Consider the following 19,378-nt stretch of genomic DNA (forward strand, 5'->3'; position numbering starts at 1 on the left):
ATCAAATTCAGTCACCCAGTCTAAATATATTGAATTTGAATCTTACAATGAGATCATCCCATTAAAAGGCTTTCTCTCTCTCTCTCTCTCCCTCTCTCTCTCTCTCTCTCTCTCTCTCTCTCCCTGTCTCACACACACACACACACACACACACACACACACACAGGGAGAGAGAAGTAAGTTTCTAGGTCAGCCTGGGAGCTGCTGAATTTGAATCCACCAATCAGAGAGGCTGTGCACTTTTCCCCACCAAAACGGGTGCTTCTGTTTACACACGCAGCACAGAGAGAGACACTGGATTATTGCAGTCTATTTCTCATAGTGACGACTCCCCTCAAACAAATGACCATAATTTCCTAACCGTAGGGGCTAGAACGGTCATTCTTACACCGTTTTGTTCAGAAGAGATGGGGGAATCTTCAAGAGTTGACAATTTATCATTAAAATATGAATTTTTAGAGATATATGACATGGATGACTTGTTGACTTAGAAGCCACGAATTCCCCAATATGCAAATTTGAATGTCTGAGGCCACATATATGATTGGCTGGCTGGGAAGCTGTGCAGGCCCTGATTTGTGGATTTGAATTCCTCAGCCCTCAGATATGATTGGCTGGCTTAGAAGCCATGAAGGCCCCAATATGCAAATTTGAATGCCTCAGGACACTTATATGATTGGCTGGGAAACCGTGCAGGCCCTGATTTGAAAATTTGAATGTCTCAGTCCTCACAGAGGATTGGCTGCCTGGGGACCTGCCAGAAATATATAGAAATAGTATGATTAAGCATAAATACTACATTTAGTAGAAATACTATGTTTTAGCACAAATACTATAAAAAGCAGAAATACTATAATTTAGCAGAAATACCATATTAAGCACAAATCATATAAAAAGCAGAAATACTATATTAAGCACAAATTCTATAAAAAGCAGAAATACTATATTAAGCACAAATCCTATTAAAAGCAGAAATACTATATTAAGCACAAATCTTATGAAATAGCAGAAACAGTATGATTTAGCACAATAGTAATAAGTTAAACAGAAAAATTGGAAAAGCAAAATGGACAGCTGAAAAAATGCTGAACATGCTGAGGGTCCCTCAAATATACTTGTTAAATGAAAAAATCAGCAAAAAAATGCACAGGGAGAGAGAAGTAAGTTTCTAGGTCAGCCTGGGAGCTGCTGAATTTGAATCCACCAATCAGAGAGCCTGTGTACTTTTTCCCGCCAAAACAGGTGCATCTTTTTACACACGCAGCAGAGAGAGGCACAGGATTATTGCAGCCTATTTCTCATAGTGAGGACTCCCCTCAAACAAATGACCATAATTTCCAAACCGTAGGGGCTAGAGCGGTCATTCTTACACCGTTTTGTTCAGAAGAGATGGGGGAATCTTCCAGTGTTTACAATTTATCATTAAAATATGAATTTTTAGAGATATACGACATGGATGACTTGTTGACTTAGAAGCCACGAATTCCCCCAATATGCAAATTTGAATGCCTGAGGCCACATATATGATTGGCTGCCTGGGAAGCCGTGCAGGCCCTGATTTGTGGATTTGAATTCCTCAGCCCTCAGATATGATTGGCTGGCTTAGAAGCCATGAAGGCCCCAATATGCAAATTTGAATGCCTCAGGACACATATATGATTGGCTGGGAAACCGTGTAGGCCCTGATTTGAAAATTTGAATGTCTAAGTCCTCACAGAGGATTGGCTGCCTGGGGACCTGGCAGAAATATATAGAAATACTATGATTAAGCATAAATACTACATTTAGTAGAAATACTATGTTTTAGCACAAATACTATAAAAAGCAGAAATACTATAATTTAGCAGAAATACTATATTAAGCACAAATCCTATAAAAAGCAGAAATACTATATTAGGCACAAATCCTATAAAAAGCAGAAATAGTATGATTAAGCATAAATACTACATTTAGTAGAAATACTATGTTTTAGCACAAATAGTATAAAAAGCAGAAATATTATAATTTAGCACAAATAGTATAAAAAGCAGAAATATTATAATTTAGCACAAATAGTATAAAAAGCAGAAATACTACATTTAGTAGAAATACTATGTTTTAGCACAAATAGTATAATAAAGCAGAAATACTATAATTTAGCAGAAATACTGTATTTAGCACAAGTACCGAAAGGTACCAGAAATACTATGATTTAGCAGAATAGTAATAACTTACAAAATTACAAATATGGAGGCATATTGAAACAGAAATGCACAGAGGGACACACAAACACAGGCTCTAATCCAGTCAACCAGTCTAACTATATTCAATTTAAATCCTACAATGACATGCTGCCAAATAAGGGCAGGGTCCTCTCTCTCCCACTAAACACACACACACACACACACACACACACACACACACACACACACACACACACACACACACACAGGGAGAGAGGACTAAGTTTCTAGGTCAGCCTGGGAGCTGCTGAATTTGAATCCACCAATCAGAGAGGCTGTTTACCTTTTCCCGCCAAAACAGGTGCATCTTTTTACACACGCAGCACAGAGACATAGACCTGCTTCTTTCAGTTTATTTCACATAGTGAGGATTCCCCTCAAACAAATGACCATAATTTCCTAACCATAGGGGCTAGAGCGGTCATTCTTACACCGTTTTGTTCAGAAGAGATGGGGGAATCTTCAAATGTTGACAATTTATCATTAAAATATGAATTTTTAAAGATATATGATATGGATGACTTGTTGACTTAGAAGCCACGAATTCCCCAATATGCAAATTTGAATACCTGGAGCCCACATACATGATTGGCTGGCTGGGAAGCTGTGCAGGCCCTGATTTGTGGATTTGAATTCCTCAGCCCTCAGATATGATTGGCTGGCTTAGAAGCCATGAAGGCCCCAATATGCAAATTTGAATGCCTCAGGACACATATATGATTGGCTGGGAAGCCGTGCAGGCCCTGATTTGAAAATTTGAATTTCTCAGTCCTCACAGAGGATTGGCTGCCTGGGGACCTGGCAGAAATATATAGAAATACTATGATTAAGCATAAATACTACATTTAGTAGAAATACTATGTTTTAGCACAAATACTATAAAAAGCAGAAATACTATAATTTAGCAGAAATACTATATTAAGCACAAATCCTATAAAAAGCAGAAATAGGATGATTAAGCATAAACACTACATTTAGTAGAAATACTATGTTTGAGCAAAAATCCTATAAAAAGCAGAAATACTATATTAGGCACAAATCCCATAAAAAGCAGAAATAGTATGATTAAGCATAAATACTACATTTAGTAGAAATACTATGTTTTAGCACAAATAGTATAAAAAGCAGAAATATTGTAATTTAGCAGAAATACTATATTAGGCACAAATCTTATAAAATAGCAGAAATAGTATTATTTAGCACAATAGTAATAAGTTAAACAGAAAAATTGGAAAAGCAAAATGGACAGCTGAAAAAATGCTGAACATGCTGAGGGTCCCTCAAATATACTTGTTAAATGAAAAAAATCAGCAAAAAAATGCACAGGGAGAGAGAAGTAAGTTTCTAGGTCAGCCTGGGAGCTGCTGAATTTGAATCCACCAATCAGAGAGCCTGTGTACTTTTTCCCGCCAAAACATGTGCCTCTTTTTACACACGCAGCACAGAGAGGCACAGGATTATTGCAGCCTATTTCTCATAGTGAGGACTCCCCTCAAACAAATGACCATAATTTCCAAACCGTAGGGGCTAGAGCGGTCATTCTTACACCGTTTTGTTCAGAAGAGATGGGGGAATCTTCCAGTGTTTACAATTTATCATTAAAATATGAATTATTAAAGATATTTGACTTGTAATGCACCATAACTGAGTAGAGCGAAGCAAAAACTGCCTTGACTTGCCCTCAAACAACGCTTTCTAACTCGAAATCTATTTGGAGTATCGATATCATTCTTTCACCGTAAGAGACAGCAGGCTTTGGTGAACAATCATGGAAATTTTCAGGTCTCTGTGGAAATCCAACAAAAAGTTATGACGAGAGAAAAAAGTGGTTCATTTCCACAGTTTGAAATCTGAAGAAATCTGAGCGAAGGACGAATTTCCTACCCTCAAACAAGTCCAACTCATTTCAGAACGGTAATAGGTGAGAAAGAAATTCTTGAATTGTGAGCGTCAGGGGTGTCTGAAGATATTCGGGGACAAGCCTCATGTCTTAACTTTGCTTCGTTAAGGAGATATGACGATTCGAATATGCCTCTCATTACAGAAATCCAGCGGTGATTTTGAACAAGCTCTCCATTCACTTTATATGGAGAGTTTTCTGACCTTGTGTTAGTCTGAGGAGATTTGCAAAAATTCTATAAATGCCACAACAATGATGGTGACATTTTCTGAAAGCCAGCAAAAATACCTACGTTTTGATGTATAATTTGTGGAAGTTGAGTGAAAATTGAGCAAGTAGCAAACAGTTGTTCGGACATGAAGAGAAGACTGCAAAACCTTCAGTGACACACTGGAAGCCAAGAGCATAGCAACCATAACAACGCATGTATTTTGTGAAAAATCACAATTTTGCAACTCAAAACTTTAAGAGGCATAAAAGTAAAACAGTAGAAGATTTGAAAAAGCTGAATCATACCTGAATAGCCCAATAATTTGTGAACATTTTAAAATTTGAATGGTTGTTCTAGGTGAAAATATGAGGAAGTAGTTAAGTTTCAAAAACAAGCAAATTTTAGCAGAATTGCAGAAGTTTCCCATTCATTTCAATGGGACAAATTAAAGGAAAAAAGTGGAATATTTTAAAAAGTATAATAGTTAAAAATAGCAAAAATCGTAGCAGGAAAGAGCAAAAATAGCAGAATAGTTTAAAATTTGAACGGTGAAAATCGGCTGAAAATTGTGGAAGTAGTTAAACGGCGAAAAGTGTACGGAAGCAACTAGAATAATAATAACTAGAAAAATTTGCATTTCCTGCGAAAATGCAGTGTGGATGCTTAAAGCTGAAGCTGTATGCAAAAAGTAGCTGAAAAAGCTGAAAAGTTGCAGAAATTGTAAAAACTTTGCAGAAGCAAAAGAAGTTTGCTAAAATGGAATAACTTAGCAGAACTGCAATATCTTAGAGGAAACATAATACTTGGCAGAAATACAATAGCATAGCAGAATTTAGCAGAAATATTGTAACTTACCAGAAACATGATAACTTCTCAAAAATACAAGAATTTAGGAGAAATAGTATAAGATAACAGAAAGAATATATTTAGCCAAAAATACTTAAACATTACAGAAACACTATGATTTAGAAAAATAGTACAACAGAGCAGAAATATTGTGATTTACCAGAGACACTGTGATGAACTATGAATATTGTAATTTTAAATTGAGACTATGTTTTAGCACAAATATTATAATTTGGCAGAAATACTATAATTTAGCAGAAATACTATATTAAGCACAAATCCTATAAAAAGCAGAAATGGTATGATTAAGCACAAATACTACATTTAGTAGAAATACTTTGTTTTAGCACAAATCCCATAAAAAGCAGAAATACTGTACTATGATTTAGTAGAAAAACTATAATTAATCAGAAATACTAAATTTAGCAGAAATACTATATTAAGCACAAATACTATGAAAAGCAGAAATAGTATGATTAAGCATAAATACTACATTTAGCAGAAATACTATATTAAGCACAAATCCTATAAAAGCAGAAATAGTATATTAAGCACAAATCTTATAAAATAGCAGAAATAGTATGATTTAGCACAATAGTAATAAGTTAAACAGAAAAATTGGAAAAGCAAAATGGACAGCTGAAAAAATGCTGAACATGCTGAGGGTCCCTCAAATATACTTGTTAAATGACAAAAATCTGCAAAAAAATTTATTACAGCCACACAATCACAAATATGTACACATGAGGAAACACACATGCACAGAGAGACCCACACACAAGATCCAATTCAGTCAACCAGTCTAAATATATTGAATTTAAATCTTAGAATGAGATCATCCCATTAAAAGCCTTTCTCTCTCTCTCTCTCTCTCTCTCTGTCACACACACACACACACACACACACACACACACACACACACACACACACACACACACACAGGGAGAGAGAAGTAAGTTTCTAGGTCAGCCTGGGAGCTGGTGAATTTGAATCCACCAATCAGAGAGGCTGTGCACTTTTCCCCACCAAAACAGGTGCATCTGTTTACACACGCAGCAGCACAGAGAGACACAGGATTTTTGCAGTCTATTTCTCATAGTGACGACTCCCCTCAAACAAATGACCGTAATTTCCTAACCGTAGGGGCTAGAACGGTCATTCTTACACCGTTTTGTTCAGAAGAGATGGGGGAATCTTCAAGTGTTGACAATTTAATATTAAAATATGAATTTTTAGAGATATATGACATGGATGACTTGTTGACTTAGAAGCCACGAATTCCCCAATATGCAAATTTGAATGCCTGAGACCACATATGTGATTGGCTGGCTGGGAAGCCGTGCAGGCCCTGATTTGTGGATTTGAATTCCTCAGCCCTCAGATATGATTGGCTGGCTTAGAAGCCACGAAGGCCCCAATATGCAAATTTGAATGCCTCAGGACACTTATTTGATTGGCTGGGAAACTGTGCAGGCCCTGATTTGAAAATTTGAATGTCTCAGTCCTCACAGAGGATTGGCTGCCTGGGGACCTGGCAGAAATATATAGAAATACTATTATTAAGCATAAATACTACATTTAGTAGAAATACTATGTTTTAGCACAAATATTATAAAAAGAAGAAAAACTATAATTTAGCAGAAATACTATATTAAGCACAAATCCTATAAAAAGCAGAAATACTATAATTTAGCAGAAATACTATGTTAGGCACAAATCCTATAAAAAGCAGAAATACTATAATTTAGCAGAAATACTATATTAGGCATAAATCCTATGAAAAGCAGAAATAGTATGATTTAGCAGAAATACTGTATTTAGCACAAGTACCGAAAAGTACCAGAAATACTATGATTTAGCAGAATAGTAATAACTTATTGAAACACAAATGCACAGAGGGACACACAAACACAGGCTCTAATCCAGTCAACCAGTCTAACTATGTTCAATTTAAATCCTACAATGACATGCTGTCAAATAAGGGCAGGGTCCTCTCTCTCCCACTAAACACACACACACACACACACACACACACACACACAGGGAGAGAGGACTAAGTTTCTAGGTCAGCCTGGGAGCTGCTGAATTTGAATCCACCAATCAGAGAGGCTGTTTACGTTTTCCCGCCAAAACAGGTGCATCTTTTTACACACGCAGCACAGAGACATAGACCTGCTTCTTTCAGTTTATTTCACATAGTGAGGATTCCCCTCAAACAAATGACCATAATTTCCTAACCATAGGGGCTAGAGCGGTCATTCTTACACCGTTTTGTTCAGAAGAGATGGGGGAATCTTCAAGTGTTGACAATTTATCATTAAAATATGAATTTTTAGAGATATATGACATGGATGACTTGTTGACTTAGAAGCCACGAATTCCCCAATATGCAAATTTGAATACCTGGAGCCCACATACATGATTGGCTGGCTGGGAAGCTGTGCAGGCCCTGATTTGTGGATTTGAATTCCTCAGCCCTCAGATATGATTGGCTGGCTTAGAAGCCACGAATTCCCCAATATGCAAATTTGAATGCCTCAGGACACATACATGATTGGCTGGCTGGGAAGCCGTGCAGGCCCTGATTTGAAAATTTGAATTTCTCAGTCCTCACAGAGGATTGGCTGCCTGGGGACCTGGCAGAAATATATAGAAATACTATGATTAAGCATAAATACTACATTTAGTAGAAATACTATGTTTTAGCACAAATACTATAAAAAGCAGAAATAGGATGATTAAGCATAAACACTACATTTAGTAGAAATACTATGTTTGAGCAAAAATCCTATAAAAAGCAGAAATACTATATTAGGCACAAATCCCATAAAAAGCAGAAATAGTATGATTAAGCATAAATACTACATTTAGTAGAAATACTATGTTTTAGCACAAATAGTATAAAAAGCAGAAATATTGTAATTTAGCAGAAATACTATATTAGGCACAAATCTTATAAAATAGCAGAAATAGTATTATTTAGCACAATAGTAATAAGTTAAACAGAAAAATTGGAAAAGCAAAATGGACAGCTGAAAAAATGCTGAACATGCTGAGGGTCCCTCAAATATACTTGTTAAATGAAAAAATCAGCAAAAAAATGCACAGGGAGAGAGAAGTAAGTTTCTAGGTCAGCCTGGGAGCTGCTGAATTTGAATCCACCAATCAGAGAGCCTGTGTACTTTTTCCCGCCAAAACATGTGCCTCTTTTTACACACGCAGCACAGAGAGGCACAGGATTATTGCAGCCTATTTCTCATAGTGAGGACTCCCCTCAAACAAATGACCATAATTTCCAAACCGTAGGGGCTAGAGCGGTCATTCTTACACCGTTTTGTTCAGAAGAGATGGGGGAATCTTCCAGTGTTTACAATTTATCATTAAAATATGAATTATTAAAGATATTTGACTTGTAATGCACCATAACTGAGTAGAGCGAAGCAAAAACTGCCTTGACTTGCCCTCAAACAACGCTTTCTAACTCGAAATCTATTTGGAGTATCGATATCATTCTTTCACCGTAAGAGACAGCAGGCTTTGGTGAACAATCATGGAAATTTTCAGGTCTCTGTGGAAATCCAACAAAAAGTTATGACGAGAGAAAAAAGTGGTTCATTTCCACAGTTTGAAATCTGAAGAAATCTGAGCGAAGGACGAATTTCCTACCCTCAAACAAGTCCAACTCATTTCAGAACGGTAATAGGTGAGAAAGAAATTCTTGAATTGTGAGCGTCAGGGGTGTCTGAAGATATTCGGGGACAAGCCTCATGTCTTAACTTTGCTTCGTTAAGGAGATATGACGATTCGAATATGCCTCTCATTACAGAAATCCAGCGGTGATTTTGAACAAGCTCTCCATTCACTTTATATGGAGAGTTTTCTGACCTTGTGTTAGTCTGAGGAGATTTGCAAAAATTCTATAAATCCCACAACAATGATGGTGACATTTTCTGAAAGCCAGCAAAAATACCTACGTTTTGATGTATAATTTGTGGAAGTTGAGTGAAAATTGAGCAAGTAGCAGGAAGTTGTTCGGACATGAAGTGAAAATTGCAAAACCTTCAGTGGCACACTGGAAGCCAAGAGCATAGCAACCATAACAACACATGTATTTTGTGAAAAATCACAATTTTGCAACTCAAAACTTTAAGAGGCATAAAAGTAAAACAGTAAAAGATTTGAAAAAGCTGAATCATACCTGAATAGCCAAATAATTTGTGAACATTTTAAAATTTGAATGGTTGTTCTAGGTGAAAATATGAGGAAGTAGTTAAGTTTCAAAAACAGGCAAAATTTAGCAGAATTGCAGAAGTTTCCCATTCATTTCAATGGGACAAATTAAAGGAAAAAAGCTTAATATTTTAAAAAGTATAATAGTTAAAAATAGCAAAAATCGTAGCAGGAATTAGCAAAAATAGCTGAATAGTTTAAAGTTTGAACGGTGAAAATAGCACAAAAATTGTGGAAGTAGTTAAACGGCGAAAAGTGTACGGAAGCAACTAGAATAAAGTATAAAGAATAAAGAGAAACAGGAACTCAATAGTGTGGATGCTTAAAGCATCCACACAATAACTAGAAAAATTTGCATTTCCTGCGAAAATGCAGTGTGGATGCTTAAAGCTGAAGCTGTATGCAAAAAGTAGCTGAAAAAGCTGAAAAGTTGCAGAAATTGTAAAAACTTTGCAGAAGCAAAAGAAGTTTGCTAAAATGGAATAACTTAGCAGAACTGCAATATCTTAGAGGAAACATAATACTTGGCAGAAATACAATAGCATAGCAGAATTTAGCAGAAATATTGTAACTTACCAGAAACATGATAACTTCTCAAAAATACAAGAATTTAGGAGAAATAGTATAAGATAACAGAAAGAATATATTTAGCCAAAAATACTTAAACATTACAGAAACACTATGATTTAGAAAAATAGTACAACAGAGCAGAAATATTGTGATTTACCAGAGACACTGTGATGAACTATGAATATTGTAATTTTAAATTGAGACTATGTTTTAGCACAAATATTATAATTTGGCAGAAATACTATAATTTAGCAGAAATACTATATTAAGCACAAATCCTATAAAAAGCAGAAATGGTATGATTAAGCACAAATACTACATTTAGTAGAAATACTTTGTTTTAGCACAAATCCCATAAAAAGCAGAAATACTGTACTATGATTTAGTAGAAAAACTATAATTAATCAGAAATACTAAATTTAGCAGAAATACTATATTAAGCACAAATACTATGAAAAGCAGAAATAGTATGATTAAGCATAAATACTACATTTAGCAGAAATACTATATTAAGCACAAATCCTATAAAAGCAGAAATAGTATATTAAGCACAAATCTTATAAAATAGCAGAAATAGTATGATTTAGCACAATAGTAATAAGTTAAACAGAAAAATTGGAAAAGCAAAATGGACAGCTGAAAAAATGCTGAACATGCTGAGGGTCCCTCAAATATACTTGTTAAATGACAAAAATCTGCAAAAACATTTATTACAGCCACACAATCACAAATATGTACACATGAGGAAACACACATGCACAGAGAGACCCACACACAAGATCCAATTCAGTCAACCAGTCTAAATATATTGAATTTAAATCTTAGAATGAGATCATCCCATTAAAAGCCTTTCTCTCTCTCTCTCTCTCTGTCACACACACACACACACACACACACACACACACACACACACACACACACACAGGGAGAGAGAAGTAAGTTTCTAGGTCAGCCTGGGAGCTGGTGAATTTGAATCCACCAATCAGAGAGGCTGTGCACTTTTCCCCACCAAAACAGGTGCATCTGTTTACACACGCAGCAGCACAGAGAGACACAGGATTTTTGCAGTCTATTTCTCATAGTGACGACTCCCCTCAAACAAATGACCGTAATTTCCTAACCGTAGGGGCTAGAACGGTCATTCTTACACCGTTTTGTTCAGAAGAGATGGGGGAATCTTCAAGTGTTGACAATTTAATATTAAAATATGAATTTTTAGAGATATATGACATGGATGACTTGTTGACTTAGAAGCCACGAATTCCCCAATATGCAAATTTGAATGCCTGAGACCACATATGTGATTGGCTGGCTGGGAAGCCGTGCAGGCCCTGATTTGTGGATTTGAATTCCTCAGCCCTCAGATATGATTGGCTGGCTTAGAAGCCACGAAGGCCCCAATATGCAAATTTGAATGCCTCAGGACACTTATTTGATTGGCTGGGAAACTGTGCAGGCCCTGATTTGAAAATTTGAATGTCTCAGTCCTCACAGAGGATTGGCTGCCTGGGGACCTGGCAGAAATATATAGAAATACTATTATTAAGCATAAATACTACATTTAGTAGAAATACTATGTTTTAGCACAAATATTATAAAAAGAAGAAAAACTATAATTTAGCAGAAATACTATATTAAGCACAAATCCTATGAAAAGCAGAAATAGTATGATTTAGCAGAAATACTGTATTTAGCACAAGTACCGAAAAGTACCAGAAATACTATGATTTAGCAGAATAGTAATAACTTATTGAAACACAAATGCACAGAGGGACACACAAACACAGGCTCTAATCCAGTCAACCAGTCTAACTATGTTCAATTTAAATCCTACAATGACATGCTGTCAAATAAGGGCAGGGTCCTCTCTCTCCCACTAAACACACACACACACACACACACACACACACACACACACAGGGAGAGAGGACTAAGTTTCTAGGTCAGCCTGGGAGCTGCTGAATTTGAATCCACCAATCAGAGAGGCTGTTTACGTTTTCCCGCCAAAACAGGTGCATCTTTTTACACACGCAGCACAGAGACATAGACCTGCTTCTTTCAGTTTATTTCACATAGTGACGACTCCCCTCAAACAAATGACCATAATTTCCTAACCATAGGGGCTAGAGCGGTCATTCTTACACCGTTTTGTTCAGAAGAGATGGGGGAATCTTCAAGTGTTGACAATTTATCATTAAAATATGAATTTTTAGAGATATATGACATGGATGACTTGTTGACTTAGAAGCCACGAATTCCCCAATATGCAAATTTGAATACCTGGAGCCCACATACATGATTGGCTGGCTGGGAAGCTGTGCAGGCCCTGATTTGTGGATTTGAATTCCTCAGCCCTCAGATATGATTGGCTGGCTTAGAAGCCATGAAGGCCCCAATATGCAAATTTGAATGCCTCAGGACACATATATGATTGGCTGGGAAGCCGTGCAGGCCCTGATTTGAAAATTTGAATTTCTCAGTCCTCACAGAGGATTGGCTGCCTGGGGACCTGGCAGAAATATATAGAAATACTATGATTAAGCATAAATACTACATTTAGTAGAAATACTATGTTTTAGCACAAATACTATAAAAAGCAGAAATACTATATTAGGCACAAATCCCATAAAAAGCAGAAATAGGATGATTAAGCATAAACACTACATTTAGTAGAAATACTATGTTTGAGCAAAAATCCTATAAAAAGCAGAAATACTATATTAGGCACAAATCCCATAAAAAGCAGAACTAGTATGATTAAGCATAAATACTACATTTAGTAGAAATACTATGTTTTAGCACAAATAGTATAAAAAGCAGAAATACTGTAATTTAGCAGAAATACTATATTAGGCACAAATCTTATAAAATAGCAGAAATAGTATTATTTAGCACAATAGTAATAAGTTAAACAGAAAAATTGGAAAAGCAAAATGGACAGCTGAAAAAATGCTGAACATGCTGAGGGTCCCTCAAATATACTTGTTAAATGAAAAAATCAGCAAAAAAATGCACAGGGAGAGAGAAGTAAGTTTCTAGGTCAGCCTGGGAGCTGCTGAATTTGAATCCACCAATCAGAGAGCCTGTGTACTTTTTCCCGCCAAAACATGTGCCTCCTTTTACACACGCAGCACAGAGAGGCACAGGATTATTGCAGCCTATTTCTCATAGTGAGGACTCCCCTCAAACAAATGACCATAATTTCCAAACCGTAGGGGCTAGAGCGGTCATTCTTACACCGTTTTGTTCAGAAGAGATGGGGGAATCTTCCAGTGTTTACAATTTATCATTAAAATATGAATTATTAAAGATATTTGACTTGTAATGCACCATAACTGAGTAGAGCGAAGCAAAAACGGCCTTGACTTGCCCTCAAACAACGCTTTGTGACTTGAAATCTATTTGGAGTATCGATATCATTCTTTCACCGTCAGAGACAGCAGGCTTTGGTGAACAATCATGGAAATTTTCAGGTCTCTGTGGAAATCCAACAAAAAGTTATGACGAGAGAAAAAAGTGGTTCATTTCCACAGTTTGAAATCTGAAGAAATCTGAGCGAAGGACGAATTTCCTACCCTCAAACAAGTCCAACTCATTTCAGAACGGTAATAGGTGAGAAAGAAATTCTTGAATTGTGAGCGTCAGGGGTGTCTGAAGATATTCGGGGACAAGCCTCATGTCTTAACTTTGCTTCGTTAAGGAGATATGACGATTCGAATATGCCTCTCATTACAGAAATCCAGCGGTGATTTTGAACAAGCTCTCCATTGACTTTATATGGAGAGTTTTCTGACCTTGTGTTAGTCTGAGGAGATTTGCAAAAATTCTATAAATCCCACAACAATGATGGTGACATTTTCTGAAAGCCAGCAAAAATACCTACGTTTTGATGTATAATTTGTGGAAGTTGAGTGAAAATTGAGCAAGTAGCAGGAAGTTGTTCGGACATGAAGTGAAAATTGCAAAACCTTCAGTGGCACACTGGAAGCCAAGAGCATAGCAACCATAACAACGCATGTATTTTGTGAAAAATCACAATTTTGCAACTCAAAACTTTAAGAGGCATAAAAGTAAAACAGTAAAAGATTTGAAAAAGCTGAATCATACCTGAATAGCCCAATAATTTGTGAACATTTTAAAATTTGAATGGTTGTTCTAGGTGAAAGTATGAGGAAGTAGTTAAGTTTCAAAAACAAGCAAAATTTAGCAGAATTGCAGAAGTTTCCCATTCATTTCAATGGGACAAATTAAAGGAAAAAAGCTTAATATTTTAAAAAGTATAATAGTTAAAAATAGCAAAAGTCATAGCAGGAATTAGCAAAAATAGCAGAATAGTTTAAAATTTGAACGGTGAAAATCGGCTGAAAATTGTGGAAGTAGTTTAACGGCGAAAAGTGTACGGAAGCAACTAGAATAAAGTATAAAGAATAAAGAGAAACAGGAACTCAATAGTGTGGATGCTTAAAGCATCCACACAATAATAAAGAATAAAGAGAAACAGGAACTCAATAGTGTGGATGCTTAAAGCATCCACACAATAATAATAATAATAAAGATTCGAATAACAATACTGTGAATGCTTTTCAAGCATTCACACTAATAATAAAGATTAGAAGAACAATACTGTGAATGCTTTTCAAGCATTCACACTAATAAAGATTCGAATAACAATACTGTGAATGCTTTTCAAGCATTCACACTAATAAAGATTAGAAGAACAATACTGTGAATGCTTTTCAAGCATTCACACTAATAATCGATAGCAGCTAGGTCCCCTAACTTTCAGTAGCTGTTGAAAGGAAAAAGTTGTGGTATATCAGTGGTTAGAAATACCATTATTACTTTAGGATTAACACAAAGTCAGGGCTGACCCAGGACCATTGCTGTGAGTCACAGTGCGCAGCATAAAACTCCTTTGTGTGTGTGTGTGTGTGTGTGCGTGTGTGTGTGTGTGTGTGTGTGTGTGTATGTATATATATATATATATATATATATATATATATATATATATATATATATATATATATATTACCAAGGGCTCAGAGAAGAGCTCGAGAGGATGTGGAGGGTGAAGGTAACGGTGGTCCCCGTGGTAATCGGAGCACTAGGTGCGGTGACTCCCAAGCTAGGCGAGTGGCTCCAGCAGATCCCGGGAAAAACATCGGAGATCTCTGTCCAGAAGAGCGCAGTCCTGGGAACAGCTAAGATACTGCGCAGGACCCTCAAGCTCCCAGGCCTCTGGTAGAGGACCCGAGCTTGAAGGATAAACCGCCCGCAGGGGCGTGCTGGGTGTTTTTTTTTTTTATATAACATTCTGTTACTGTAACTTCTGTCGGTGCTGTGCTTTTGGAAACCGAATTTCCCAGAGGAACCCACCCGAGGGATTAATAAAGTTCTATCTTATCTCTTATCTTATCTTATCTTTCACATCGGACGCAGGATGTGCTGCTAATGCTAACTGCTAACTAAAAGCAAAGGATCCAGAATTTGTTACGCTGGCTGCTGGGCTCTGTGGGTTTTTGCAGCAGCTCTACCTGTACTAGATGCACCTGCTCCTTGTCTTTTCTATCTCTGACTTTATGTCCTCTACAAGAGTTTCTGTTTTTTTTGCTGGTTCTTCAAATGTTCAATAAAAACATGTATGCTAATTCATAACGAAGAAAGCTTTGTAATGAAGACTGTCATTTCCAAAACACTGCCCGCCCCCACCCCGCGGTCCGCAGCGCTGTTGAAAAGGCTGTGGAAGTCCCTGTATTAAACACGTAGACCTGTGACACAAAAATCACCAAACTCGGACGACCACAGACTGTTTTCCTTCGTGGTGATGAAGGAAAACGCTGAGTTGGCATGTAAAAGGGCATTTATTCCCTTCAAAGACCTGCAGTTCAAAAAAAGCGCCCCTCCGATAGCCAAACCCATCTGTTCTCTGATTGGATTGTTACATTTGTGATTGACATGACATTGACCAATCAGATGAAAGGAAGAAAAATAGGGTCAAAATTCGCACTTGTAACTTGCAGGGGTCTTTTTTTCTAAGTCCACACACAAATCTTTTTTACACATACAAATCTTTTTTTACGCACACACAAATCTTTTTTTTACACACACACAAATCTGTTTTTTACGCACACACAAATCTTTTTTACACATGCATGACAATCAACAATACAAAATCTAACAACCCACACACAAATCTTTTTTACACATACAAATCTTTTTTACGCAAACACAAATCTCTTTTACACATGCAAATCTTTTTTACAAGTACAAAATATTTATGACCACATTTTGAGCCCATAGTTGCCCACCAGCTCGATAGCTAGCCAGGGTTCAAGGCTCACTAGAGCCGGTGAGAACACCGGACTCCCGGCAAATCGTTTTCAAACCCACCGCCGTCTTTCGCTACTCAGGTTAAACATGATATATAAGTCACTTAGATAACTTAAAAATGTTATTGTTTCACTTTTTTCAGTATTTTATTTGTTCCTGAGTAAATCGGTTTGGCTAAGATTAAAGTTATAGTTTTTACCAGGGGCGATTTTAGCCCATTTTTGGGGGTTGAAGCACCCCCAAAATGAATCAACGCACCCCCAAAGATTTCTTCCTTTTTTTGGACAATATTTGCTGTTTGTGTGAAACACTGCTAAAAATATAAAAACCATACAGTACTTGGTTGAGACGTAATATTTTAACAGCAAAAGTATAGATCCCCTCCCAAAATGGTTAGTTCCATCTCTCCCCTGCTCTGGCTCTAGTGCTGTTGCTGCCAGAGCGATAGTGGCTGAGACGCAGCAGAGGGGAGGTGTGAGTGCCTGGCTTAAAACAGGACATATCAGCTGCATTTAACCTTCAGTTACTCTTTATATAGTTAGGTAGGAGTCAGACCATGTTTCTTTTTAGCTGAAAAACATTACACCAGGTAACCTGCAGTGTTGAAAACATGTTTTCTGACGAGGTTTGCTACCCTACAATCCGTCCTACTCTGTAGTAGAATCAGCAACATTTGACAGTCCTGTTGCTCCCATTGAAATGTATATAGCCAATTTAAAATCTAAAACTTAAAATTGTCCATAGCCTACTGTTGTTACCACTGTCCTGTTTGAAATGGACTAGCTAACTGACTGAATGCCCATTAACCTTATAACTCCTGTTGTGTGTGTGTGTGTGTGTGTATATGTGTGTGTGTGTTTGTGTACAGAGAGACAGCCAGGTTCATAATGGATATAAGGAAGTTTTTTCAAAAAAGGAACCACATTCAGGTAAAAGTGTAAAATCAAATGATCCGTCAATCAAGAATAATGTTGGATCAGCGTTTCAATATTTATATCTTTTATTAGATGTTCATGTGGTTTGGTTATTTGTCTTTTGGTTGAAAGTAGACAGAGAGGACTTTTTGTTAGTGATCTTAACAGTATTTTTTCATATTAATGTAATTTTTCATCTAATTGAATACAATCTATTTCTGTATGACTGTCAGTCCAAAGAAGGAGAGAGGAAAGAGGGGAATGTGAGGAGAAAGGGCAAGGTCAGGAAGAACCAGGTAAGAAAACAGACAGGAAACAGTGACAGGCACAACAGAAACTATTAAACTGACAAAGAGAATAAAAACCTGATTTTACTCACACAATCTGGAAGTTGTGTTCTCACTATATTAAAGCTGCTATACAGAATCTGCAAAACAAACTGGGTTGAAACATTTTTGACCCTCTTTAACAACATTCCAACATAACATTATCATTTATTGGGGAGATTAAAATTAATGATACCGATACTGACCTAAATGACTGGATCGGATATCGGAGAAAAATAAAAAAAGTAATCCGATCCATTAAATATCACGAAAGCACCTCACAAAACTTGCAACACGCCTGTGGCATGCGGGACCTGTGGTCTGGATAGCATTTGGAGCTTCGCTAGCAACCTGGCATTTCATCTCCGACAAAGTTATCCCCGAGAGAAGTAAAGCAAGTGTGTAAGTCCATCTCTGAATGTTTGTAAAGCATTCCTGCGTTAAGCTTAACAAGCGACTGCCTCTCGCGCTCCGGCTGCTACTTCAATCGTGAAACTGCTTAAATGATCAGCTGATCGGCTTTTCTGTCGCGAGTCCGTCTTTGTTTTTGGCCCACTTTGCACCAGAAAGAGGAAACCAGCGGCTGAACAACAGCAGCACGTTTAAGCTTGATAAGCTGTTGTTAGAATGTATTTAATATTACTTTCTACTCCAGGATCTTTTTCTACGTAGCTGATGCTGGTAACTGTGCAGGGGCGGATCTAGCAAAGTTTAGCCAGGGGGGCCGATAGGGCATTAACAGGGAAAAGGGGGCACAAAGACATACTTTTCTTTCTTATTCTCATTTAAAATGTCTAGCTTTTAATAAATAATTATCTGACACACAAAGTTTTAATTTGATGTAAAATGAATAGAAGTCAATTACTGTATATAGTGACTATTAAGTCTAATATATATACCCTAGTAAGCTATAGTACTTTTTCCTTTGGGAAGGTACCATCTGTGCAGTCTGCAATTTTGTTGAAGAAAGATGTTGAATCTATTTAATATTTCTTGAAAAATAATTGATTTCTGTGCATTTTTTTTCACACTGCATCAAATTAAGGTTGATTACGTCGATTAAGCATCATGAGGTGGCGCGTGAGGGGTGGTTCCCTATTTTTTATTTATTTATTTTTGTTGTTGCTGGGAGTTGGAACCCTATTAGTTAGGTTGCTTAATATTTACGCTAAGTACTCTTTAAAATACCAGAATAGGGAGGATGGTGTAGGTCTAAGTTTATTAGATTGATCAGTATTGCTGAACTATTAAATATTTTTTTTGTACACAGGTATAACAGAATAGCTTTAGTGTAGTTGTTGTTTTAAACTTGAGTATGAACTTGCAGACTTGCAAAATGCAGCAAGATATTTTAAAAAACAGTTTTGTTGATTAAAAAACACTATATCGGATTCATATCGGTATCGGCAGATATCCAAATTTATGATATCGGTATCGGTATCGGACATAAAAAAGTGGTATCGTGCCATCTCTAGTTCAGCCACAACTCTACTAAAACCTCAGCCAGTAATAGGTAGGCCAACTTTTGGACCGTCCAGTTGTCTGTATGACTGCTGCAGTACGTACATCACATTTGCACACTATCAGAAAGTGCCAAACAGCCCTGGTGGAGTGAGGAGCTGTAAAGAGAAGCAGAGTGCTCTGTTTATATTCTAAAAATGTTGTAAGCTTGTTTCAAAGATTCTGTACTGCAGCTTTAAATGTTTTCCAAAAGCACACATACGCTTATCAGTGTTTCTCAAACTTTTTACAGTGTGTACCACCTGATAAAAAATGTCAAGCTCTCCCAAGTACCACTATGAAAGCATGAAACTCATAAATCTTACAAC

Source organism: Mchenga conophoros, linkage group LG11 (assembly GCF_057382185.1).
Source record: "Mchenga conophoros isolate Kocher_MC1m ecotype Shallow Benthic linkage group LG11, M_conophoros_male_GT1.1, whole genome shotgun sequence".
NCBI classification, from domain to species: domain Eukaryota; kingdom Metazoa; phylum Chordata; class Actinopteri; order Cichliformes; family Cichlidae; genus Mchenga; species Mchenga conophoros.